This window comes from Amblyomma maculatum, chromosome 3, assembly GCF_055883805.1.
Source record: "Amblyomma maculatum isolate TAMU_Amacu chromosome 3, ASM5588380v1, whole genome shotgun sequence".
Taxonomy (NCBI): Eukaryota; Metazoa; Arthropoda; class Arachnida; order Ixodida; family Ixodidae; genus Amblyomma; species Amblyomma maculatum.
This window is the reverse complement of record NC_139346.1, coordinates 128,255,801-128,283,596: the sequence shown is the minus strand read 5'-3', so window position 1 is coordinate 128,283,596 and position 27,796 is coordinate 128,255,801. Positions and strand designations below refer to the sequence as shown.

General features: G+C 47.2%; 1 long non-coding RNA gene across 1 annotated transcript; it reads left to right on the top strand.

The window, feature by feature from the left end:
• The first annotated feature begins 519 nt into the window (after window positions 1-519).
• Window positions 520-27,796, top strand: LOC146195988 (uncharacterized). The gene is made up of 3 exons (XR_014706067.1): window positions 520-1,097; window positions 1,956-2,043; window positions 6,584-27,796. It is a non-coding gene; the product is annotated as an uncharacterized LOC146195988 (long non-coding RNA).

The following is a 27,796-nucleotide window of genomic DNA, read 5'->3' as shown; positions in this document are numbered from 1 at the left end:
TGCAAATCTGCCCAAACCTTCGCTCAAACACCACGAACATCCTCCGTGCGTTAATGGCGCGCCTCAAATCGATCAAAATTCAGGGCTCTGTGTTTGAATAACTCGTAGGTTTCATCATTTCTGCTCATGAATAGATCAGTTTATGTAGATAAATATTAGACGCCCGACTACTGCAGAAAAATGAACCTAACGCCGCACTTGGTGCACAAATATCTGCCCGTAAAGTTATTATGCGTGCCTTCGCAAGCTTCGAATTTTTACGTGTCATATGGACTGAGGAAGTGCAATGAATGCGATTAAGGAATAATATACAGCCATCTTCCATACGGAACTGAAGAGTGCAAACAGAAGACAATCCACAGAGAAGAAGAATGGAACTCAAGGTCAGGCGCTGTCCTTGGGTTCTCTTCTTCTTCTCTGGATTGTCTTCTGTTTACGCTCTTCAGTTCCGTAGAAAAACATAAACCAACTAGGCCCAACTGAAGTTTTATTAAAGTTATCTTTTATAACTTTGCTTGGGGGGGGGGGGGATCCTAGATTGCTAGATGTATGCAATAAACCAAAACTTATAATATTCGGCAATGAAACTAAGCCAAGGTGACCGAATATTTCGGCATCAACACCGTTTAGAAAAACAATTTCGGGTATTTTATATCACACGTCAACGTTTTAGACGCAGGAAATACTTGATATGTCGCTAAAATAAAAGTGCGGAAAACAAGGCGAATTTGTCATCGTCATGACATATTTGATGAAAAGAATTACAATTGAAATTAATTCTGTTAGCATTTCTCTAATGCCTACATATTTCAGAGATATTTGCAGCAGAAAAAGGGTAGTGAAAAAGGGGGCAATGTCGAATACTACACTTGATTTATTTCACGAAGGCACGACAAAATTAGAGTTGCTTCGAGTGGAGGTGGAAAGGCAAACACAAGTGAAACACTGAAAAATGCATGCCGCATGCTCTACTGAGTTTCAGACCGATCGTTAAACATCTTTGCTGTACTACAGAAAGTAATGGTGACCTGGGCCAATCCTGACGACGCCCACAACAGGATCGTGTCCTTACCCCGATCTTCGATTGATTTCGGCAGGTGCGTATAGGAATATATCTTCCAGTGCGTGGTATCCTTATCAACCCTACCTCTTGAAGTGCTGAAAACTGCTGATATATTTTATTGCAGTACCATAGAAAAAACTCGCATTCCCCTTTTTATATATCAAAATGAACAACTTTAAGCGGTCAGTGTTGTTTTACCTAGTTTGGTATGTGTTCAGTTCAGTTCAGTCGTTCAGTCGTGTCCGACTCTTCGTGACCCTATGGACCATGTCACGCCACGCTTTATCTTCAATTTATCTTCAATTAGTGTGGCTGCGTGTGCACCTCGATGATGCGCAAGTGAAGAGTCACGTCGCCAAGTGGTGCTATGACGCGATGAACGGGATGTGAACACACCAGATAAGCTGCAGAAGAGCGGAAAGAAGCGCCAATGGGCACTTCATGGGTCGCTCTTAACTTCGCACGGAAAGAAGACAGCGCCCAGACAGTGATCGAGCCGTTTGAGTAGCAGGTGAATGCGCCTCTCTCGGCTTTGACTTACTTTGTGTACGGGATGCCGCCAATAGTAAGTGCAAGTAGCCGCACTTTCGCATTCATTCAGCTGGACATTTCAACGACAAAACTAAAATCGCAGAAATGTAATGAAATGAAATTGCAAGGAGGTTTTACCTAAGACCAAACTTCGAAAGAGAAGATCTCATTGCAGTACATTAACAGGCATGGATATGCATTGGAGGATGGGCCCCAGAATTGAAAACCGAGTCGCCAACGTTGGTAAAGTTGGGACCTAGATTGAATGTGTAGGTTAAAAAAAATTGTTGTAGTTCATAGATTCCGGAAGCTTGACTAAGCATGTTCAAACACTATTTGCTGTTTGACTCTTCCACTGCAGCTTCCGAACCCCATGGAAGCGCCACCGAAGCACTGGTTCCAGCGCGCGACTCCATGCCAGTCGGCAAACGTCAGGGTCACCACAGTCGGTAGGTGTAGACGAGTAGAAGATGGCGAGGATATTTTTAAAGTGGAGGCCCCAGGTGGCGAACCAGATGGGTAGAGGTGGCGGAGGATATACAGAGGACCGGAAGACTGAGTTGCATTTTACCTTGCAATGAGTATACTTGTGGAGATATTCACTGTTAAGAATTAAGTAAGGCTGGTTAGAGAATAGGATGAAGATTCAGCAGGTTCTGGAAAAATATGAGAATCAAGGCGTAATTACTATCTCAAAGATGTATGTATGTATGTATGTATGTATGTATGTATGTATGTATGTATGTATGTATGTATGTATGTATGTATGTATGTATGTATGTATGTATGTATGTATGTATGTATGTATGTATGTATGTATGTATGTATGTATGTATGTATGTATGTATGTATGTATGTATGTATGTATGTATGTATGTATGTATGTATGTATGTATGTATGTATGTATGTATGTATGTATGTATGTATGTATGCATGTATGTATTGATGGATGGATGGCTGGATGTATGGACGAACGGACGGACGGACGGGCAGTTGGACGGATGGATGGATGTATGGACGAACGGACGGACGGACGGGCAGTTGGACGGATGGATGGATGTATGGACGGTTGGATGGATGGATGGATGGATGGATAAATGATTTGATGGACGGATGGACGGACGGACGGATGGACGGATGGTATGTATGTATGTATGTATGTATGTATGTATGTATGTATGTATGTATGTATGTATGTATGTATGTATGTATGTATGTATGTATGTATGTATGTATGTATGTATGTATGTATGTATGTATGTATGTATGTATGTATGTATGTATGTATGTATGTATGTATGTATGTATGTATGTATGTATGTATGTATGTATGTATGTATGTATGTATTGATGGATGGATGGCTGGATGTATGGACGAACGGACAGACGGACGGGCAGTTGGACGGATGGATGGGTGTATGGACGGTTGGATGGATGGATGGATGGATGGATGGATAAATGATTTGATGGACGGATGGACGGACGGACGGATGGACGGATGGATGGATGGATGGATGGATGGACGGACGGACGGACGGACGGACGGACGGACGGACGGACGGATGGATGGATGGACGGACGGACGTGCGGACGGACGGATGGATGGGTGGATGGATAGATGAAAGGATGGATGGACGGAATATAGGAGTGTCTCCTTTGAAACCAGGGGATAGCAGTTGCTATCATGCTTCTTTTTATCCCCATATTTTGAATATTTTGTTAGATCGGTAAACTAAACCATCATTCCATTTTTGAATTTTTATTTCTACATTGCTAACAATATGCCACATTGCTGCTTTTAAGCCACCAATCTTCCAATCGCTTTTGGCTAGCTTGTACCGCAGATTCATTCACCCTACCTCTGGTATCTCAAAATCCCAGGGCCTCAGAAAGTGCCACTGCGCCTGCATTAACATCCGGATGAATACCAGCACATTCGAGTATAAGATGCTCAATTGTTTCTAATGATTTATCACATACTGCACATGTGTCACCTTCTTTGCTAAATTTCTTTTTGTAGCTGCGTATTCTAAGGCACCCTGATTTAGCTTCAAAAAGTAGGGTATTGCCTTTTCAGTTATCAAAGTAAGCTTCCTTCCTGATCTGTCTTTTCCACTTTCGGTATAGTTCTGCACTCTGTTTCTTTTCCACAGAATTTATCCAATTTTTACCTTCTGTGCTTTTCACCTGTTGTTTAAAGCTCTTTATTTTTCCGTCCTTGTCACCACCATACTTGTTATTATCCTATTTCGCTTTTAAGCTATAGGTATTTAAATACTCTAACAGCCCACCTGTTATTGTCCATTTTCCTCAGTCGTTCCTCATATAATATTTTACTCTGAGCTTCCCGCGCTTCGCAAACTGCCCAGCCCATATCTCCCTGTACCACCTCATGTGGGGTTTTGCCGTGGGAACCCAGTCTCAATCGTCCTACAGCTCTCCGATTTATTTCTAATGATGACCGTACCTCTGCTTTTGGGCACAAAACTGCATTTCCGAAAGTAAACCCGGGCACCATAATTCCTTTCCAAATACCCTTCAATGAATCATACCTGTCGTATCCCCACAATGCCCTACGCTTCATTATTCCGGCATTTCTTTGCCCTTTGGCCTTAAGTGATTGCTCATGCTTTCCAATGTATGCAAATCCTTCGTTCACCCATACTCCAGGATATTTATATTCTGCTACTCTGGGTATTTCATGGCCTTTAATTTTAAGACAATAATCAGTTGAGCCGTTCAAAATTATCAGACCAGACTTACCTGCGATAAAACGGAAGCCCAGAGCGTCCCCTTCGTCTCGGCCATACTTAACTGGAGTTTGCATATCTTCCTGTTATCTGCTAACAGCACAATATCGTCTGCGCACATTAAACCGGGAAGGTGCTGTTCTACGACCTTTCCACCAATCTCTATGGTAGGTTAAACCCTAGATTACTTTCTTGTAGCCTCCGTTCCATATTTATCGTATAAAGCATGAACAGCAGCGGTGATAGGTGGCAACATTGTCTTAATTCTTTGCATACCTTGACAGCGTCCGTACTTTTTATCCCTTCCCATGTAATTTTTATTTTATCCCGGAATATTTCCTGTAGGAAATCTGTTATCTCATGTCTGATACCTTCTTTGTTTAGTATGTTCACATGCGTTCCCTGTTTGTGTTGTCGTACGCCCCGTTTATGTGCAGAAATGCTAAATACAAAGGTATATCTTCCGTTCTAGCTATTTCGATGTATTGGGTAAGCACGAACACACTATTCTCTAGCGCCAACCATTTCTAAACCCGTTTTGAACTTCTCCGAGTATAACAGATGCCATCGTAATTGGCCTGTATTATTTTATGAGCACTCTATGTTCTTTAACTTTGTACATCAAATTCATTTTACTCTGCCACGAGCTCATCGGAATTTGCTTACTCGTTATGACTGTTTGAAAAGCTTTTAATAACGTTTCCTTACTTCTTGGACCAAATTCAGGGGCCTCTACATAAGATCCTCTGGACAGCGTCACCTAGTGACAAATAGCGGAAGCATAGCTGAAAAGAATAAGAGCGTATATAAAACCCGCCTTTGCCGTCGCTTCTGTGGCGCAATTAATTAACACTACTTAACTCAGCACCAAAAAATCTGTTCGAATCCTGTGAGTGCAATTTTTTCAGGTTTTTGCTACAATTCTAAACAATTAAAAAATTACTAATATCCCTCCTGGGGTGCGTTCCAATTTAGGTTGCATTATGTAATGCTTTTGATTTTTAATAGCAGGAAATTCAGCCGTGAACAAAGCAAGCAGGCGACGGTATGACAACGGCAACACTGTGCTATTACCTTCACCGTAATCATTTCCTGCCTTCAGTGTGTGTATGTTACCTTTTTGTTGCGTTCGTAGAGACATTTGTCAGCAACAATTGCCATTTAACTCGCTGAAGACAACAAAGAAGTCGCGGGACCCTAGCAAGCGGCGCCGTGCTACACGCACCTAACGTGTGATGAGGAAGAAGAAGTAAGCACCACCGGCTCACTGTGTCCCACCAGAGGTCAAAATCAGGCTGCAAATAACTTTCGCAAATGACAGCATGAGAATGAACGCTCTAAAAGAAGCTAAACATTAATGCGTAGTCTGCATCTGAATTATTTCTTTCCTCGACAAACAGAACAGGCAATTTATCCCCTCCAAAAGAAAGCGCTGATAAACAAGAAAATCAGGTAAATATAAATGACAAGGAAGGTTACCGCTGGGATAGCTAGATTTTTGTGTTAGCACGACCTAGACCGGGCACAATTAACAAAACTCACACCGCCTGGACTGGCTGTTAAACCTAACTATCCATTAATTACGAAGAAAAAAACAAATCGTCCGTTTATTGCGGCACTCCATGCGTCTCAAAAAGAAGCTAACGTCGGCAGGAAGAACCGCTTCAAATGGCGGCAGAGGTTGCAAAACTGTGTACATGTGCAACGCGAAAAATGCTCTCGTGTTTGAGCTTGGCGACGTCGAATGCGTCAAGAATTTCTAGAGCTGGCTGTATTGAAGCTAGCTTGGCCACTACACATTTCCTTGAGCAGTTGGGAGAAGCCACAACTGAAGTCGCGCTTTTGATTATGCTCCCCGAGAGGTATTACCAGATCTCCTTTCAAGCAAGGTTCGCATTATCCTAGGCCACTTTTCTCGTGGCAGTACCTTGCATCTCTGCGAATTGCGCAAGCTGCAACCGAGCGGTTTATTTTTTTTCCGCTGCTGTGAGTTGCGTTTTTTGCTTGTTTGCGTTATTGCCGTACTCCGACGAATGCATGCTTAAATTCCAAAGCCACACTCTGTGGCCGATGTATTACCATGCGTGCAGAAACCGCTGCCTCCAATGTAACCTCTCGGAGCAGCTCTTTTCTGACTGTGATAATAGCTGTGCAGCGCCGTAACACGCTACGGCACGTGATGTTCATTACTCGTGGTCCTTTTTTGTTACCTTTTTACTCTCTTCCACGCTGTTGTAGATTCAGGCAAGAATCTGCAAACAGAGCTACGAGAAGAAGGAAGACGAGGATTGGAAGCGGGCGCGCGCGAGGGAGAGAGCGCCACGTTGGGACATCGATAGCCAGGGAACAATCTGGTATTAAAGATAGCCAGAGGCGTCCTGGTGTCTACCCTCCTTTTATAATTTTTCGTGCCGAAAACCGGGAGGGTAATATGAGTCCTTCAATCGATCCTTTCTGGAAATTGCAAGAGGAACGACAACAACCCTCCAGGAAGATACCAGGAGCTTCGCCATCGAACCCCAGAGGATAGGGAAGAAGAGAGCTTCAGTGACACGCCATGAACCGCATCATGAGGAAGCTTTTTATTCAACGACAGTTTCAGACCCAACTCTGCCGTGATGCAGGTGATCTACTACAATTGAACGAGCGGACAACTCTTGACCGCACAGGAAGCACAGTACAATGATGCATCGTTGACGTTTACTGATACGAGGGATGATTTTACGACCCAGAGGGATGACGGCAGTCACCCAGGAGCGCCTGTTGTACTATGGAAAATACCTTTGGGTGAGAGGTATTGCAATAAGGAACCGAGCCAGATGGGACGGCCCCAGAGTAAACAAATCATCGAGCCAATTACGAATGTTGAAACACGAGCAAAGGCTTCTGTGCTGTTTGAAAGCAATACTGTTTTCAGACCTAAAAAAAAAAAAGATTGGGAACAAGCGCAACATGTGACTCGTGCGCCATCAAAACGAATCGACTTCATCGCGCTGCGGGGGAACGAGACTGTCAAGGAGGAGCTTGTGGGATATAGCGACTTCACTCAAGTCTCTCAGAAGCCGCCAAAGGAAAACGATAGAAGCGCACACAGTGGACATGAGCAAACTATGAGAGACAGTAAGCAGCATAGAAACTCAGTCTCCGTCGAACAGCTCCCCTGTGCGGCTTCTGCAAAGTGCGTGCAAGAGCAAGATCGCGCAGCAGTGATTCTAGTTGGCATGCCGACTTCTGTAGGAGGAAGAGGAGAAAAGGAGGGCGGAAGGTAGGGATGTTAACCAGAAAGAATGAATTCCGGTTGGCAACTCTGCACTGGGGAAGGGGAATGGGGAATGGGGGAATAAAGGGGGACGGTAGCAGGAGAGGAGGTGAGAACATCAGAGTCTGTCAATCAGGCTAGTCTCTCTTAAAAAGCGGGGAATTGTGCTGTGTAGGCTTTGAGCGCAGATGACTTTTATGGCCAAGGTCCCATGATCTTCCCTTCCGTTAAGGGGTGAGCGTCCACACGATCCAACGCAGTACGCAGCGTATGTCGTTCGGTTGAAAAAAACAGGGCAATCACAAAGGAGGGGCTCAATTATTTCATTCATGCCACATCGTTCACAAGTAGGGCTGTCAGCCATCCCGATCAGGAAGGCGTATTTGTTTGCGAAAATGACGCCAAAAACGGCACAGTAACGTTGTTTCGCGGCGTATCGTGTGGTGGGGAATGCGCAGGCGCAATCGAGGGTCATATGCCGTAAGGCGACTGTTGAAGAACTCTCCGGTGTTCTACGCTGAATGTGTCAGCTCCACAGCTAAACAGCGAAGCCCGGTCGCTGCGTCGGTTTTCGTTCTTGGAATTTGGACTGAAATTCTGTCGTTGCGGGTAGAACGGGTAGCGTCGTCCGCCTGGCTATTTCCTGAAATGCCTCAGTGTCCTGGCAACCTCTGGTAGATGATGTCGTGGCCTTTGGTTATTGTGGCGGGGTGCAGCGTTCGGATCTCTGCAATTAGTTATTCATTTGAGCCGTGTCGTAGTGCCGCTTGCATGCCTTGGAGCGCTGGTTTGGAGTCAGTGAAGACTGACCATTCTAGGGGGAGTTCCTTTCTGATGTATTCGACTGCAGCCCGTAAGGCAGCCAGTACTGCGCCAGCCGAAGAGGTGATATGTGTAGTCTTTAGCTTTATCAAGATGGTCCTTGCCTGTACTACCACTGACCCCGCAGAGCTGGCTGACGTAAGTGAAACATCTGTGTACACGTGTATTCGGCGATTGTGCTTAGAGTGAAGGGGATCCAGTGTCATTTGTTGCAAGGCAAGCATTGGTACCCAGCTTTCTTCTTTGTGCAAGGAATTGATAGGTGAATCTGAGGTTCATGTAGTCTCCATGTGGGTGCGCACGGTCTTGAAGCAGCAGGGGAACTGCGAAGGAAGATGAGTGCGGTGAGCTTCAATGGTTTTGGAAAAGGCAGTACATAGTCTAGTTGCTGGGAGATTTGAAAGGTGTGATTGGGAACTCGTGCGAGGTGTCTAGTGTGTGTTCTCATGGTCCCGACAGCAACATAAGTAGTGACAGGATGTTCCCCGGCTAGAACAGTTGTTGCCGTTGAGGTGCATTTAGGCAAACCGAGGCAGATTCGGAGAGCTTCCGCATGCACACTTTGCAGATTCCGAATGTTCGTCTTCGTGATGTTGAATATCGGAAGGCTGTACCGCATATACCTCATAAATAATGACCGATAAAGTTGTAGCATCGAGTGCACCGATGCGCCCCACGACTTTTCTCCGAGGAAGGAGAGGACATGGACAATGGCAAGTAGCCTCCTTTTCATGTCATTTAGATGTGGGCTCCATGCGAGATTCCTGTCAATAACAACTCCCAGGAAGCCGGGACTTTTTTCATCGGGAATGGTCTTCGCGTTTATAGATATGGTATAGTGTGACATTGGTTTTCGTGTGAAGGCCACAAGAGAGCATTTCTAACTTTAAATGCTAAGGCCGTGCAAATGTAGGTAAGACGTCACAATTGATGCGGCCCTTTGAAGTCTCGCACAGGCTTGGGGACGAGTCACACTTGATGCGCAAATGCAGATATCAGCATAGATGGACATTTGCGTATATTGTGGCAGCACATCGTCCAGGCCAATTAGAGCAAAATTGAACAGGGTTGGTATCAACACCCCACTCTGTGGGACTCTGCGTGAGCACCGGTGTAAAGAGGTTGGTCCGTCCTGAGTCTGGATAAAAGCGACCTCTCTGATACAAAGCTGCGTATCCAGCTAAACATACGGCCTCCAATATCCGCGATGTGCAATGTTTCCATAATAGCCTGATGTGTAATGCTGTCCTAGGTGCCCTTAATGTCCAAAAACAGTCCTGGAGTCATTTTTTTCAATTTTGTTTGCACCTAAACGGATGTGACCAGGTGATAGACGAACGGCCGCGTCGAAAATCTTACCTGACTCACCTGTGGGGCTGAAACGTGGAGGCTAACCAAGGGAGTTCTACTTAATTTGAGGACAACCCAGAGGGCTATGGAACGAAAAATAGTAGGGGTAACATTAAGAGATAGGAAGCGTACAGAGTGGGTTGAGAAATAACTCAAGCTACCGACATTCTAGTGGAACTTAAGAAGAAATCGGCTTGGGCAGGACATGTAGTACGAAGAGAGGATAAAGATGGTCGCTTAGGGTAACAAACTGGATTCCATGAGAAGGAAGGCGTAGCAGGGGCGGCAGAAAGTTAGGTGGGCGGATGCGGTTAAGAAGTTCGCGGGGGTCAAATGGATGCAGCTAGCACAGAACCGGGTTAAGTGGAGAAATATGGGAGAGGCCTTCGCCCTGCAGCGGGTATAGACAGGCTGATGATGATGATGATGAAGCCTGTCATCCAAAATCCGTCACACCATCACGCAGGAGGTTGCCGATGCACTTCCCAGTTTTGGCCAGCCAGCGCTTGTCACACTTCATGTCGACCCTGTTCCACTTCAGCCCATACCTCTTGCTGCATCATTGAGTTACAACCCCCGTGTTGTAGTGCCGCCTCTACCTGCACCAGTTCAAATGCCTCCCACATATCCAGAGGTTACCGCCCGCCCTACGCCGCCACAGTCCATTGCGTACGTGCCGACTATGGCGCCACCGACTGTCGCTCCACGGTTCCGATCAACAACGCCTCCCTACAATGCTTAGCGAACGAATTACAACCGGCTGTGATGTTATGTTACGGGCCCAGGTACGTTCAGGAGCTCCGGCAGGTACCAGAGCAGGTTCACAGACATACGCACGCTTTTCTTTTCTTGACCAGCGTATCACGGGCAACACACATGCATACAGCCTAACCTGCTACCTAGTGGACATATCCAAACACAAAACCGTCCTATTTCTGTTTTTCCGTCCGAGTGCACAGCCGTCCACTCGTGCACTCGATGCCGGTGAAGGCGAGTCCGCCGGTGCTCGGCGTCCGGTTGAGGCAAGGCCAGCGGCCGGGGTGTGACGCGGGCTCTGTTCACGCCCAGTCGCCCGAGGACTCGCTAACGCGGCAGGCCACGCTCCGGCGTCTGTGTCCGGCGTCTGCTTCGCAGTCCGGGGTACTGCGGTGGTCACACCCGGGTACTGCAAAGGCACCAGTGCGGCAGCATAAGTGCGGCGGCCAGGCACGATGGAGCAGTTGAGCTGCCTCCGGAGGTCGTTCGCAGGCGGGCGAAGCGCTTGGTGGCACCAGACCCCAGACCAGGTGCCCGGCAGGTGCTGGCGAGCCGGCCTTACACGCCAGGCCCAGGAAGATGAACTTAGCTGCCAGCGACGCCCAGGAACGTCCCTCCCGTTCTCTTGCCCGAACAAACTCTTGCGCACTGGCTCGCCCCGCACGCGGCCGCACTTCACTTCTCTCGAGCACTCCCACACACGATCACCATCATCACAACCTCCCGCCGTTTCAAGACAGTTTCCTGCGACTGTTCTAGGGCCGGGGAGGGGAAAGACGTGGCGGGGGGAGAACAAACTACACCAATAATAAACACAAATCAGAAGCACACAAAACTACACAATCCAACACACGAGTTCATTTTTTAAATTTCTGTTCAGTCACCAGAAACACACTCCCACACCTTTCACATGCGGCTCACGTAACAGACACAGCACTAAATCACTAACACAAGAAATAAAAGGCTGCAGAATGCAGGCCCAAGTTCGCACACGGCTTATGTAGTCAGCGCCCACATTATCAGTTTCCTTGACATACTCTTAAGCAGTTCATATGGAAGCAAGTTCCCATAGTTTGCGACACCTTTGCATCAGTGGCAGTCCTTGCGTGGCACTAACGTAATAGCGGGATACAGTCACTGTAGTCACATTTATTGCGACAGATGGGATGAATGTTTGACATGTTTCCTTCTACAGCGGCGACAGCCACTGCGGGGAAACTAGTACGCCGTTTCTCATATTTTTTCAGCATTTTGATGTGAAATTGTTCCTTTCCACCTCCCAAGTGAATGAGGTAGTTCACCTCGTTTCTCACGCCCACAGCTTCAAAAGGACCTCGCCATTGCATGAATAGTTTGTTTGAATAGGCCGGCAGGAAGATGAGCACTTTTTCTCCAAGCTGTAGCTTCCCTGGCCGACTCGTGAGGTTTTGTGCGAGACCTTTCTCGGTGGTGGTGCTGTTTTGATGCCAATAGGCATATATCGGAAGTGATATAGTACTGAAATACTGGAAAAAGCCGTTTTTTTCCTGCTTCCAGCAACCATAGTGACCTTCCAATAACGTACCCTTCGTAGAATGGAACTTAGAGAAAAACGTTTTCTGTCCAGCAAGGGCGAAGACTGCATCAGTGCGCGGAATGAACCCACAGTCAGACTTCCGGAAGTTATTGAACTCCCGGAAATCACAGCCCAATCGTATGCGTTGTCTGACATCTTGAACACGATTGGCACATGGTAGAGGGACTTCGACTTCTCGATATGCCAAGATGCAACATCTCCCGTTATTTCACAAGCTGCTTTTTTCCGGCAGTGAGTACGATGGCACTGTTTTATGGCTTGTGGTTTCATTTCCGTCCTAGGCTTAAACCGAATGTGCTTGCGGAAACGAGCTTTGCACGTCGAGGTTCTTCGCGCACTTCTGCACTTTCCCGCATAGTTTGCTTCTCGTGAGGGGTGTTCTTTCCGGCCACCGACATCCTTCTTGAGATGAACCATCACTGATTTTAAGGCTTTGGGAACATAGAAGAGCTGCGGCCAATCTTTCGCTTCCGCTTGTTCTCCAGATAGTCTGGAAACATTATCAGAATATGTACTTTTCTTGGTATGCCTCGGTCGCCCACCTTTCCGGCGGCGATCCTCACCAGGTGTGTGAGTCACTGCAGCTGTATCTAAAGTAAGATAGTCATCCCGACATTCCGGACAATTTCCAGTGCTGCTCAACAGTCGATTTAAGAGCTTCTCACGCTCAACATTTCGTAGCAGCCTTATATAACCTAGGCCAGCCACAGTCTTGACTCTCGTTATGCATTTCCCCATTTTCACGTATGCTCACATTTGTGCTCTCAACGACTTTATTCTCAACCTACTCATAGGTGCACAGTCCTTCCCTGTGATCCTTTATCAAGGTGCTTACGTTTTCAGTAATACTGTGACAGTCAGTAACGCACATTTCCATGCAGACATAAGTCCTTATGGAGCTCTTAGTCTCGTTAAGAACTGACGTGAACATTTGAGGATGGTGCCCAGCTGTATCTATGTCAGAACAAAGCACATGTAGCGCGCGCTGAAGGCTTCGTAACTTCTTTGACAGCTTTCTACTCATGCTCTAGATGTGATGTTACCCTACTAGCAGGTGCTGCGGCCTGTAATGCCCCATGTGCTTCATTAAACAGTGGGGTCACCTGTTAGGGCTCTGATTCAACCCAGTAGTTCTATCTATGTAACGTCCAACACCATGAAACGAGGTGTTTTTCTCCTCCGCTGTCACGTGCTTTCGAAGCTTCAATAGTGTTTTGTCAGTCGCCTTCAACCATTGTTCTCTCTCACAGTGTTCTGCAACCTCGTGCAAATGCTTGGGTTTGGCATTAGGCGTCTGCCGCCCATCCGTTCGCGTTTTTGCCCAGTCCGCTTCTAATTCCTCTTTGTCAATGCTAAGCTGTTCTTCGTACCAGCCGAGGAATTCTTTAAGCGTCATACCCAGCTGCTCGCTCATCAGCACCAACGCCTCGAGCTCCATCTTCACCCCTCACGACGGCACAGATCTGGCACGGCAAGAAATGTTTGCCCGAATCTTTCTCGACACTCTGCCCTCTCTCTGACGGGTTAATTCCTCGAATCCAATGAATTCTAGGAATCCTGGCAGGCTCGCCAAATTGTGATGTTATGTTATGGGCCCAGGTCCGTTCAGGAGCTGCGGCAGGTAACAGAGCAGGTTCACAGACACACGCACGCTTTTCTTTTCTTGACCAACATATCACGGGCAACACACATGCATACAGCCTAGCTTGCTACCTAGTGGGACATATCCAAACACAAAACCGTCCTACTTCTGTTTGTCCGCTTGTGCACTCGATGCTGGTGCAGGCGAGTCCGCCAGTGCTCGGCGTCCGGTTGAGGCAAGACCAGCGGCCGGGGTTTGACGCCGGCTCTGTTCACGCCCAGTCGCCCGAGGACTCGCTAACGCGGCAGGCCACGCTCCGGCGTCTGTGTCCGGCGTCTGCTTCGCAGTCCGGGGTACTGCGGTGGTCACGCCCGGGTACTGCAAAGGCACCAGTGCGGCAGCACAAGTGCGGCGGCAAGGCGCGATGGAGCAGTTGAGCTGCCTGAGGAGGTCGTTCGCAGGCTGGCGAAGCGCTGGGCGGCACCAGACCCCAGGCCAGGTGCCCGGCAGGTGCTGGCGAGCCGGCCTTGTACGCCAGGCCCAGGAAGATGAACGCAGCTGCCAGCGACGCCCAGGAACGTCCGTCCCGTTCTCTTGCCGGAACAAACACTCGCGCACTGGCTCGCCCCGCACGCGGTCGCACTTCACTTCTTCTCTCGAGCACTCCCACACACGATCACCATCATCACACCGGCCTACCTGCTCTACCTGCGGTATTTCAGGCCACGTCGCCCGCCTGGGCCGTCGTACTCTGCGTTCTTCCCCTGCACGCACTATGGCTGACTAATTATCAGTAATACAGCTTGCGCCCACCTTTGGTGACATCTCGAGGGCCGCCGCACAGCTCATCGGGCCGCCAGCACATTCCACTGCACCGCTCTCCGTCCCTTCGCCGTCTGTCCTTGTCGCCAGTGCGGCGTCGCAGCGTGACACAAGACTCGGAAAACTTGCAGCCGCAGTTACTGGGGCACGAACTGGGCACATTGCGTCTACCACATGTCCACGTCTGTCTTCGCCGAACGTTCTCAAAGTTTTCATTGACGGTGTTCGTGCGCTTGCACTCGTCGATACAGGGGCCACTCTTTCCGTTATTAGCGAAAGTTCTTGCCGCTCGCTTCATGAAGTCACCATCCCGCCTTGTGGACTCTCTCTTCGCACCGCCAGCGCCGATTCCGTTCGTCCGCCTGCTGCTTGCACAGCGTGTGTATTTATCGCGGACGTCTTACACGTCGTCGAGTTTTTACTGCCTGCGTCATGCTCGCATTACTTAATTCTTGGCTGGTATTTCCTTTCCCGCCACAATGCTGTTATTTACTGCGCTCGCGCCCACGTCGCCTTCTCTGCGCTCTATGATGCGGTTCTTGACCATGCGCCGTCTTTTTCTTACGCCACACTTGTCGCCGACGACACCGACATTCCGCCCAACTGTGCTCTGATTGTTCCCGTGTGTGTACCCTTTTCTTTCGACGCGACTGTTCTTTTTCCTCCTCCCATGTTCACCTCTCGCCGTCGCCTCCTTCTTCCCTTTGCTATCATCTATATTAACTGTGGTGCCACTGACATTGTTGTTGCGAATGCCTCAACCGCTGTGGTGCCGCTATTTCGTGGCGAACGCCCTGGTCATGTTGAATTTCCGGACCTTATCTCGCCGTTTGAGGTTCATGAGTATTTACCACAGGGCCCTAGTAGCCTCCCTGACGCCATTTACTGCGTCTGACGATATACCGAGTTGGACCTTTTTCAATCGTCTGCTGCCAGTGGCCTCAACCCGACTCGCCATGAGTAACTGTTTGCTCTTCGCAACCAGTTCCGTTCTTTGTTTGACGCTCAGACGACTTCCTTGGGCCGTGCGACCCAGGTTGTTCACCACATCTACACCGGCACTCATGCCCCTCTTCGCCAGCGCCCTTACCGTGTTTCGCCTACGGAGCGCCGTGTTATTGCTGAGCAGGTCCACGACATGCTACAACGTGGTGTAATTCAGCCTTCATCTAGTCCGTGGTCGTCTCACGTGGTACGTGTAAAAAAAAGAAGAATGGCTCCATAAGATGTTGCGTTGCCGTCTCAACAAAATTACACGTAAAGACGTATGCCCACTACCCCGCATTGACGACGCCATCGATTGTTCACAAGGAGCCGAGTTATTTTCAACCCTGGACCTGCGCTCTGGCTATTAGCAAGTCCCTATGGCTTAGTCTGACCGACACTAGACAGCCTTTGTTACCCCTGACGGACTATGTGAGTTCACTGGGATGCCGTTGGATCATTGCAACACTCCTGCTACGTTTGGGTGAACGATGGACAACATATTACGCGGCCTCAAGTGGAACATTTTTCGTTGCTATTTGGATGGTATCGTCGTTTTCTCTGCCGATTTTCGGACGCACCTCGTGCGCTTGCACCAAATCCCTACCTGTCTCACTGGCGCGGGTCTCCAACTTAACCTGAAAAAATTTCGTTTTGGCGCCCGCAAGTTCACAATACTGGGTCATGTCGTGTCCAAAGATAGCGTCCTGCCCGATCCGGACAAACTTCGTGCGGTCACTGAATTCCCGAAACCAACTTCTGTTAACGAGCTACGCTGCTTCGTCGGCCTATGCTCATTATTTCGCCGTTTTGTCCGAAATTTCACTACCATCATTGCACCGCTCACAAAATTGCTGAATGATCCCGCAGACTTGTCTACATGGACCCCACTCTGCGACGATGCTTTCACTACGCTCCGACGACGACTAAGTTCACCGTGCATTCTCAGCCATTAAGACCCATCCGCTCCTACAGAGGTGCACACTAACGCCAGCTGCATCGGCCTCGGTGCTGTCCTCGCTCAACGCAAACCCGGCTTTTACGAATGTGTGGTTGCTTACGCTAGCCGAGCGCTAACGAAAGATGAATCTAACTACACCGTCACGGAAAAGCAGTGTCTTGCAATCATGTGGGCCTTAACAAAGTTTCGGCCCTATTTATATAGCCGCCGCTTCAACGTTATAACCGACCACTATGCCCTCTACTGGTTGGCTTCCCTGAAAGACCTTTCTGGACGTCTCGGCCGCTGGGCTCTTTGCCTTCAAGACTTTATGTTTGACGGGATATATCGATCGGGACGCAAACACAATGACAATGACTCCTTGTAGCGCTCACCGCTGCCTTCTCCTGCACTCTCGGACTCGATATCGGAACCCTCCGTTGCAACCTTCACTTCCGATGATCTGCCTTTTGAACAATAACGCCGGGATCTTTGGGTATCTTCGCTCCTAGACGTCCTCGCCGCGTCCTCAACGTCTTCATTCCCGCGAGCCCTTCGTCGTCAAGCTTCCCATTTTACGATCCGGAGTGGTCTGCCGTATCGCAAAAGCTATCGCCCAGATGGTCGCAAATGGCTCTTAGTGGTTGCTCGCCATCTTTGCACATACATTTGGGCCCATCACCATGACGACCCGCAAAGCGCACATACTGGCTTGCACACATAAGACATAAGACATAAGAACACACAAGCATACGAGCGTCTCCGCCAGCGGTACTACAGGCGGGGGATGTGCAACTTTGTCCGCCACTATATTCGCTCCTGTACTGCTTGTCAGCAGCGGAAGTCATTTCCGCGCCCCTCCGCCGGCCCATGCATTGCCTTGTCCAGCGCGACTCTTTCATCGTGTCGGTATTGACCTCTATAGCCCCCTTCCATCTTCGACATCAGGCAACCGCTGGATAATAGTAGAAATTGATCACCTCACTCGCTACGCGGAGACTGCAGCCCTGCCTACGTCTAGTGCTGGCGACGTCGCCTCCTTCATCCTGCGTGACTTCGTTCTACTTCACGGGACTCTTCGTGAACTTCTCAGTGAATGCGGCCGCGTCTTCCTGTCTCAAGTGGTCAACGAGCTGTTGGAAGTTTGCCAAACAATACATCGAACCACCATAGCTTACCATCCTCAAACCAACGGCCACACAGAAAGATTTAACCGAACTCTTGATGACATGCTCGCCATGTACGTTTCTTCTGACGGATCTAATTGGGATCAGGTGCTTCCGTACGTCACCTATTCATATAAAACAGCGTCTCAGGCAACTACTGGATTTTCCCCATTCTTTCTCCTATACGGTCGTGAGTCTTCCTGTCTCGTGGACACCATACTTCCTTACCACCCTCCCCCCCAGTTCAGAGTACACTTCTCTTTCTGCTGTTGCCCGTAATGCTGAGCAGTCTCGTCAGCTGGCGCGCTCATTCATGTTGGACATTCAAGATCTTCGCCGACATGAGAGCGATCACGGCAAGCCCGCTGCTGACTTTCCTACCAACACCCTCGTTCGGCTCTGTGTTCCGGCTGATTCCAAATTCTCTGCAAAGTGTAATGGCCCTTATTGTGTATTAGGGCGTATATCACCAGTTGACGTATACATCGTTGAGCCGGCAAAGCCTTCTTCGGACCACCGTCGCCGCGGGCGAGAAGTTGCTCACGTCAGTCGACTTAAGCCATACTACTATACCCTTGTCATACCCTCGCCTTAAGTCGCGAGGATGGCTCCCTCTTTCTGCCGGGGCAATTTTAAGGAAGAAGAGGACACAGCGCCGACACTAACAACTATGAAGACGCCAATCAGCTGGCGCGTGCGCTGAGAGCTCGGACTACCTTGTTCGGACGAGATTGTGCTTCGCTCTACAATCGCCTTGTGTTACCGGTCGCCGTCTCCAGTCCTCCGAATAACCCCCAATAAGCCTCTCTTAAATACTGATTATTATTGTTAACCGGATGAAGCACTTATGCTAGTTCACGTAAAATGTTTACGATATCTTGCTAGTTCTTTTGCACGCATGCGGAGAAAATGCGTCGTAATCGGATATTCGCAAAATTTTCGATGTGTTCGGTTCACAAATAAGGAGAATACGGAATTGATTTCCATAGACATAGCGCCAAATATCTGAAATTCGAGAATGAAGTCCACGGGAATTTCCCTGAAAAATAGAAGCTTGCTTGAGATTTTTCTGAAGAGGTGAGTCCGGGGGAGCCATGGTACCTAATTTTTTAAGGCCGCAAGAACTTACTGTAGTGCATCCAGTACTTGCAGAGCATTGTTTGCTGCTGGCTTGTTCAGGCTCGTCAGCAAACTGCGCATGACATTCATCAGGGACGTGAGCATAGCGATCACTTGCAGATCTTGGCTGCTGTCAGAGTCTTGTGGTTGCGCTGGCTCAATTATATGTATTGGAAGTTTGGATAGCAGCAACTTTCTGGCCTAGTGAGCATAGAAGGCTTCGGTAGTGATGGCCAAGAGGTGTGACAGGCTCCAGGTGTAGCATCACTAGAAGGTTGGATTTCTGCGGTTACTGTAGGTGGTCGCGGAGTTGGACAAGCCATAGTAGCACTTGGAGCCTTCTCTTCAACGATGGTTGCCTTCTTTTTCGATCGTTTCCGGTGGAGCGACGTCGTCGCACTTTTTCAGTGACTTCTCTGTGCGTGTAACCATCCCACACCATTTGCCTCAGTACTGCCCTCTTAGTCTTTTGCCGCGGGCAGTCTCGGGAAGTTGAGTCGTGGGGGCCACTGCAGTTGGCACATTTCAAGACGTTCACTCGGCAGACATCAGCGCTGTGTGGCTTTGAACATCTGGGGCACACGGTGGAGTTGCTGTACACAGCGCTGATGTGGAATATGTTCATGTACTTCCTGCATTGTAATGGTTTAGGCACAAATGGTCGAACTGAATGTCGAAAGTGCCCGACCTTGACATGAGCAGGTGTGTAGGCACCTTTGAACATAAGTTTGATGCATGTTGACTTTCCAAGGCGTTGAACTTGGTCTATGGTAATGCTAGTAGTCACTGGCTTGATCAGCTGATGTAAGTCATAGTCACTGACGCCAATGTAAACGTTGAAAATGACGCCAGCCGTGGTCCCGCTGCTTTGGAAACTTAGCGGGCGAACGCTGATATTTCTGAGTCTGGTTACTGCGGCTAGCTTGTCGAGTGGGCTTCGCTCAGCGACATCAACGGCAAAGATATTTTGTAAGGATTTATCCTCAACTCTTTGATGGCCCCCGATACGAGACTCTCCAGATACGGGGAGGTAGCTTGCCTGTTTAGACGGTTCATGTTGTCCGTCTCATTTTGCGGTAGAAATAAGGCCGTATGTGCTGGTACACTTCACGCCGTGATGACCGTAGCCGTGCTCGATGAGGACGACTTGGCGGCTTGTCGGCGCAGTCGATGTTTTGTTTTTCAGTGTCAACCGGTACGAACCCGTCGTCGTCAGTCGAGGAATCTTCACTGAGCGCCGAGGACGCATCTATGTTCTGGCTGCCTGAGTCACTTGTATGGTACACCCTCTTTCTCTGGGCGACTGTTGTCGACCGACTGGTTACTAAAGGACGCCCAGCGGTCTCCTCGTCCATTGCTGTGGTGAAAGGGAGCGGAAACTCCCTATGTGTTGCACAAATTTAAAACTAAAACTGCAGAGATTTATAAACAACGTTCGGACACAGAACACGGGGGTGGTCACAAAAGGTAAGTGGGTCGCGTTTTCAACCTCGTCACTCCACCAGTGTCACGACCCAAAGTGCCTCAGACGAGCGGACGCAGAGTGACGTGCAAGCAGACCCACGAAATGTTCTCCAAGAGTTCAAGAAGCTTTCTTCGAACAAGGTCCCCCGTGAGCGCTCTCCACGCTCCAACCCCGACCTCCGTAGATTGCACGAAAGATGGCGAGGTGAAAACAGAACAGATGGTCTACGATGTTATTACACAAGCGTGAGCATTGAGTCTTACAATACTGCAAGTACTTCCGCAGCGCGCACAGTTAGTGAAGACAGCCAACGAATCTTTGAATAGCCTGAAAAATTGGCGGCCACTCTTTCACAAGCATAGGAAAAAAAAGAAACGCCATTGCTCAAAAAAGAACATGATGGAAACACATGTGTTAGATTGTTGTGTTGTGTCAGACTTGTGAGATGAGTCATTGTTGAGGTGAATAAAATCAATGATGATTATGCTGCAGTGTGGTGGGACAAAACCACAATAAGTCCTTCATGCCGGCGAGAGGGGCTCCAAACAGCAGATGTCGTCGAAGTCCTGCGCCCCGTCCGTGTTGCGCCAGCTGTTCCACATTGAGTATATTGCACTCTACACGACTGGAAGCAAGATAACTGAGAGCGAGCAGGAGCTTTACGAAGTGAGCTTCAAGCTAGACGTGTACATCTCGAACTGAATGAAATGATCAGTGTTTTGCCCGAAACACGGCGGAGAAAAAAAATGAACCCCCCGCCCCCTCCCCCTCCTCTAAAGACGTTCCTTAGAAATAATGCAAGTGTTGTGATAACAGATACGGTGCGCTCTTTGCCGTTCAACGAAACGCATCCTCTGGACATCATGCAGCATTAACGAGGATCCATCGTGAAAGTAATATCAAATACGGTTAGAATCACCAAGGGGACCACGACGCGAAGCTGAAGAAGACGCTGGACGAGCCCAATAAAATTCCGGTATTTGCAGCTCTTGCGACAGCATCTTGGACCCCATTCATCAGCCGCATCAGCGCATCAGTCCTATGGTGGTTACGTGAGCTCATTGAGGTGACACAGTTGAAGCTTTGAGCTACCTCTCACCTCAGGGTGAGAGCGTGTTGCAGATTCAGAGAAGAATCTGCAAACAGAACGACGAGAAGAAGGAAGACGATGATTGGAAGCGGGCATGCGAGCGAGAGAGCGAGCGCCATGTTGGGACATCGATAGCCAGGGAACAATCGGGTATTAAAGATAGCTAGAGGTGCCGTAGTGTCTGCCCTCCTTCTTCTATACACGCCACCGCCAGTTTAATGTTTGCGAGGGGATTTGAGCTTACCTTCCGGAAACAAATATTAGGCACTGGGCGGCTTCCTGTCGAAGAGGAAGCGGACTGAAAGGCAAAGAGCTCGCAAGACAAAAATCACTGCCACTTTGTCATTTGGTCTGTCAGGTGCGACAGAAGACGAAAAACTCTTTCACGGAGAGGATGAACCATGCTAAAACAGGGGTGCACCCCGAAGGTGGCTCCCAGCAAACAGCCCTCTAGAGAAGCGGAGGATAGTTGTCAAGGCAGTGGAAAATACTACAACTGTAATAAACTTTAAGGTCAAGACAACGGTTATGTTGTATGGTTAGAACAGAGTACTAATGATGACTTTTCGGAAAGATTCGACGATCATAAAAAGAGAGCAAACTTCGGAACTACTTCTTCCCTAGGCATTTCGGTTTGAAGGCAACAAATATAAAGCATATGGAAGCAACTTGGAAAAATGCGCGCTATATCAGGATATATATATTTCATTTTCGTCATTACCTGTTAGTGTGTGGGTATGACAAGGTCAAGAAAAACAGAAAACTGCTGCAATACAATGCGCTGCTAAAAAAAAGAGGATTTATTACATGTCATCAAAATCTACGATTCTATGGCACCACGCCCAGAACAAACTCGCCTGCAGGCAGTTAGTCTATAAGGCTTTAGTAGAATCTAGAACTTTTTTCATATGCTCATACTTATTACAACTGGACTTGATAAACGTGTGGCAGTGTTTCGTACTTGGACTATAAAAGGTGCTGCTGCGATAATTGCCACAGGCTTTTCAGTTACTTTACAATGCCACACGTATGAAGGCACTTTTCTATTCAGGCTGCTTATTAGCCTGTCTTCGGGACACTGATGGGACAGGGCAATGCAGATGATGACCTCGGTATGACCTCGCGGGGAAGGCTGCTGGGATTACCCTATGCACCTTAATCCGGGATTGTCATTTTTCTTCGACTTTAAAAAGCGCATGGACCGAACATCTTACCGACGCTGGAAAGATGAGACTCCCTCAACTATCCACCTAGCCCATTCGGACTACTCGTGAGTCGCTAGCCTAAAGGCTACACCACCGATGTATAACTTTCCTTCCTCCTTTTCCGTTTTTAAATTTAATACGCTGCATCGTCTACTCGCTATTTGTGGAACAGATTTTCATTAACAATGATAACAACATCGAGGACTGCAGTACTAAAGCTATCATCCAGGAAGTCGCATACGGAATCGATGCTAACAAAACAGTGCGTAGAAGCAACTTGAGTGTACCTCCAATAACTTGAGTTATCTTGTAACCGATGCTATAGAAAAGTGCTCAAAGATAGAAGGACGGCACGTCCGGCTTTTGTGGAAATAAATACCAATAATCTAAGATGTTATAGTAAGTATATCGAAATAAATGCTGCAATATTCCTCCGAGCAGCAAACTATTTTTTCGAGATATCCTACTTCTCTCTCACAGGAACGTTAGGGGCAGCATAGGAAACCAAAAGAAAATCTGAGAATGTAGTGGCTGCTATAGAGAAAATGTATGATATGCGGAAAATCGAGCTCATGAACATTTTCCCGTTGAAGAAATTCGCTTGGCCAAAACTTCTGCACTGGGATACTTCATCTGAAGCTTTATTTTGACTGTACCCATCACAATTTCGAGCTTACGTTTTAGCTTTCAGCTTGGCAGCTACAAAAATCATACATATTGCGGTCACGTTTCACGACTTTGAAGGCAGCGGTAAACTTTCTCAATTCCTGACTATCGAGGTGTAGGAAATAATCTATCATCCTCGCCCCACGCATTCCTCAAACCTTGAGGTCTTCTCAACGCATATAATAATTGTTGTTCATACATGTACAAGTACTTGATAAATAGTATTCTATTAAGGATGAAGCCTTACTTGGCTATGTTTGCGAAAACGCGTCGGCGAAACTTGGAATATATATTAATATAGGCGCAAATTGTAACATGAGATATGACGTCACATAAAAATGCGACTGGTAGTCTTGAGTGTGTGTAATGACAAGTGGTATATTTGTTTCGTAAATACTACCATCCTTCGCAGAAGGCTTTGGGCAGGAGTGGGCCTACATAGTAAAGAATGTAAAACAAAAAAGCATTACAAGATATATTGAAGATGAAAAAGGCGCGAACACATTGATGGCCCACACCCTAGGGCAGATAAGCACTGGAAGCACAAAGGTGGTTCTTGCGAGCGTCTAATGCTACATCAGCGGACCAGATGCCAACTACACCACAAAAAAGAATAATAAAAAAATTGAAGACGTCCTCAAGTTTCGCACAAACAATAATGCTTTGTGTCATCTAGTTACAGGCACTTCAGTCTTGATGAGAAAGATTCGGCAGTCAAAAAGAGCAATCACCGGTTGCCAGGAGCCATTCTTTTTTTCACAAAACAACTTGTCATCAACGTAGAGCTTTCAGAGCGTCATGTTGGTGAAAGACGCTATTGCTAGCTGGCATGTTTCCTTCGTCCCATAGCGTCAACGGACCGCCTGCGAAGAAGAATCAGGCGCTGTCATGTTTGTGATATAAAAGTGCAATTGCTTTTCTTAGGACATGCCGCGCTTTATCTAACATATACCATTCGCTCACCCGGCCTGCATCCCGTCTGAAGCATACGGGCTTCACATTATAAAGCACCACAGCTATCTGGGTAGGCAGCTTCCGCAGAGCCCGACGGCGTGCGAAACCAGGATTACATTGAAAGTAGTACTCATGCTAGAGTATTTTGTAGTGTCATAATGTAAAATATGTCGAAATTGCAGGCTTCTCTAGAGTAATATATAAGAATGCAATAAGAACGAAGGAACAAAGAATTCAAGACATGTAATTGTAGCTGTGTATGATATTTTCTCCTTGAATTTCTTGCACTTTACGTTTTTTTTTTAATATGTGACGCTAACAATATTATAACTCGACGGAAACATGCAGTGCTTTGTAGAAACGCTGAACACTAAAAAAAAATACAAGAAGGAGCAATGAAATTGTCGTCCGAGAAACAAAGATATCTCTCTTTAATATTTCTCCTTGGTACACATTGTTTTCGTTTCGCTAGTGCCTATTGAGTAGAATTTAAGCCAGTCTGGGGCATCACCATGTTTTGCCGAGTGGCACGCCGCCACGCGGCCGTTTCCTAGGGGACTGCAGGGTCGCGCGGTATCTTCGCTGCCGTGCCTGCAAGGCAGCCACTATTAGTAGCCTTCGGGCGCTAGAGGATATTGCAAAAGGTATTTTCACTGCATGATTGTGTTGTAGCACGTTTATTTTCATTTTCGCAGAGTTAAAATTGACGCCTTATTTATGAGACTTAGTTTGTCATTCACGTTATTATTTTAGGAACTCAGGCCGCAGCCGCGCTAATGCTTTCATTTCAATGCCTCATAGTCGAGAAAACGTCTTCGAACAATCGCGAGCACTACTCTTGTGTACGGCTCGCATATGATTTCACATCAAATGCCTACTTCATGCTTCTGCTAGCCACAGCGGACCTCATCAAATAGCCTATGTTGCCGCATGCGTGGTGGTGCACTAGTCACATCAACAATTTATCTCTGTGTGCTCATCTCAGTTGCCAAGCTAACATCTGCCAAGTTTTGTTGTATTTTATTCGTAAACACCAGCGCATTTGAATAGTATCTTTCCATGCGGGGAGAATCTCAGTGCCCAGACATTTTTTGCACTTTCATACGTAAAGCATGACACATGTTTTTAAATCTTGCACATACATTGTCGTGCGCGTCAAACATAAGGACAACAGCAACCGAGAAACAGCAGCAAAGGAATGCTAGCTGGAAGATAACAAATGAGTTTTCATATAGTATATGATTGTCAGCAACCCCAAAGCGACATCGGCAATGAGGTAAGACGTAGTGGAGTGCACCGAATATTTCGACCGCCTGGAATTCGTTAACGTGCGCTGACATAACACACTAGACGGCCGCCTTCCGCTTCGCCTCCTTCGAGGCTTGGCCTTCGGTGGAATGGTCGAACATACGTCTTCGGACTCACCAATTAGGAGTCTTAACAACTAGGCCGTTGTTGTGAGGCACAACACCACTTCGCTACATGTATTAGGTCTTGAATAACAAATAACACAGTAGCCAACTGTCAAGATTTCTTCAGCCAGGAGACAAGTTTATTTTCTTTCGAAGCTGTTGTGTGCCAAAGCGCCGCATAGTTGTTTCGGCCAGCGTCACAGCTTACAACAAAATCGTCGTACCATCTTTATTTTCGCGTCTCAAGCAGACGCTAACAGCAAGGTACTATGCTCAACCATTTCCCACGCCAGCTTCGCTCTGAAATGCAGAAAGGATTTGTATTGCTTGGGATTGTCCTTACATTCCCGTGAGAGAAGGGCAAAAAAAAAAACAGACGAACCACAGGTAACCGAAAAAAGCGTTTTAACTAAACAAACTTCAGCTTGAAGCTCGCCGAATCGGTTACCTCTCAGATCATGACGTGAGATTTAAAAAAAAATTACATCCAGGTGCACGAAGTGCAAAGAAAAAAAACAATGTGAATTAATCATACGTGAAGGATAGTCACAGAAAAAAATACGCCAGCGCATTTCAGCGGATAAAGGGTGATGTTCAGTTTCTAATATGCTCGGCAGGCTATCCTTGAATATAGCGTCAACAAGGGAACGAGGAAACTGTTGCGCATGTAGCGATGAATACTGCTACGAGTAAAGCGAGCGACTACTGTTTCACATTTTGCGAGTGCATTTATTCAGTGAATTCTGCTAGGCAGCGACGAGAAAGCGCTGCTTGTATCTTTGCAGTTGTTCTACGTTTACTGTTGTGTGGTTGACTTTACTGGGTGCACGAAAACAATTTTTACTAAATAATTGCGCAGCTGTCAATAATTAGGAAATAATAATTAGTAGTCATTATTATATAATTAGTAATTGGTAAGTAGTACTGGTAACTATAATTTATTTGGTCAATATTTATTGATCAGTAAACCATTAATTGGCTATTAATTATTAATTGATCACTGATTTGCATATGGCAAATAAGACATGCATTCGGGTCTCTGTGGTTGGTCCAGAGCTCCATGATGTCATCCCGTCTCGACCAATCAGAGCCGCCGCAAAAGCGTGATACTTTTGCTGACGACAACGCTGCGGCATTAAAAGGCTTCCGCCTTAAAATTGCTGTAGTACTCTTTTGATCTGGAAACATATTAGAAGCGATGAAATACACACCCTTAATGCTTAGGTGGTAGAACGCCTTGACGACAGAATTGAACAAAGCTCGCTCACAAACACGTCTTCTACACGAGACGCCCGCGCGACACGCAGTCCTCGGGCTGCGCGCGCCGGACAGATGGTGCTGAGCGTTAAGAGTAGGTAACAGTAGGAGCGTGCTAGCAGTCGGCGTGCGAGGGTAAAAAAAGTCTGGTCTATTGATATGCACAACAAATGGTAATTGAAGTAACATGCGAAAATGCACATTTTCGTAACGGAATAAGGAAGAGGTACTCACGGTTAAGCCTGCGTTCTGTGGATAAAGTTGACGAAATATCCTTTTCAAAAGCATTTAAACCAGAAGAGCCAAGCACCACGCCGAGACACACCTTTCGCTTGTAAGAAAACCGGCTTGTGCGGGTCAGGATTAGTTATCGAACCTTGCGCTTCTAAATGGTGGGAGATGCTGTGACGGTATGATGCTCGGTATGATGTAGGCACAGTAATGTCAGCCCCCACGAAATTGTCAGGTGTGTGTGCCTTGGTAAGAAGAAAGGCAGACGCGTTAAAAAGTGAGCATCGCTGCTATGTTAACCATAAATCTAGGTTTGTACAGTGCAGAACGCAGGTAATCTACAAAATTCCTCTTTCTTGTGGAAAATACTACATAGGGCAGACTGGCCGTTGTTTGAATGTCCGGCTCTTCGAGCATAGAAATTCTTTAACCCCAACATCACAAGACAATCTGCCTAAACATTGCACGAAATGTAAATGCCGCCCCATTTTCGATAAAACTATCGTTCTTGGCACATCGCGCAATCAACGTACAAGAGAAATTATAGAGGCATATCATATCATCAAAGGAGGGGATAAGTGTGTTAGCGAAGCATTCATTAACTTAACTAAAGTAGAGATTACATACCTTGAATCAGTGGTCAAGTAGTTTTTTCATGTGTTTTTTGTGTATCTTTGCAGACTTGCCTTTTTTCCAGATTTGTGTCAATTTTTGTCAATTCACCTCCTTTATTTCATGTTTTTGATAATTTTTTGTACCCTATATATTCTGTTAGCTTTTCTAATAAAAAATCAG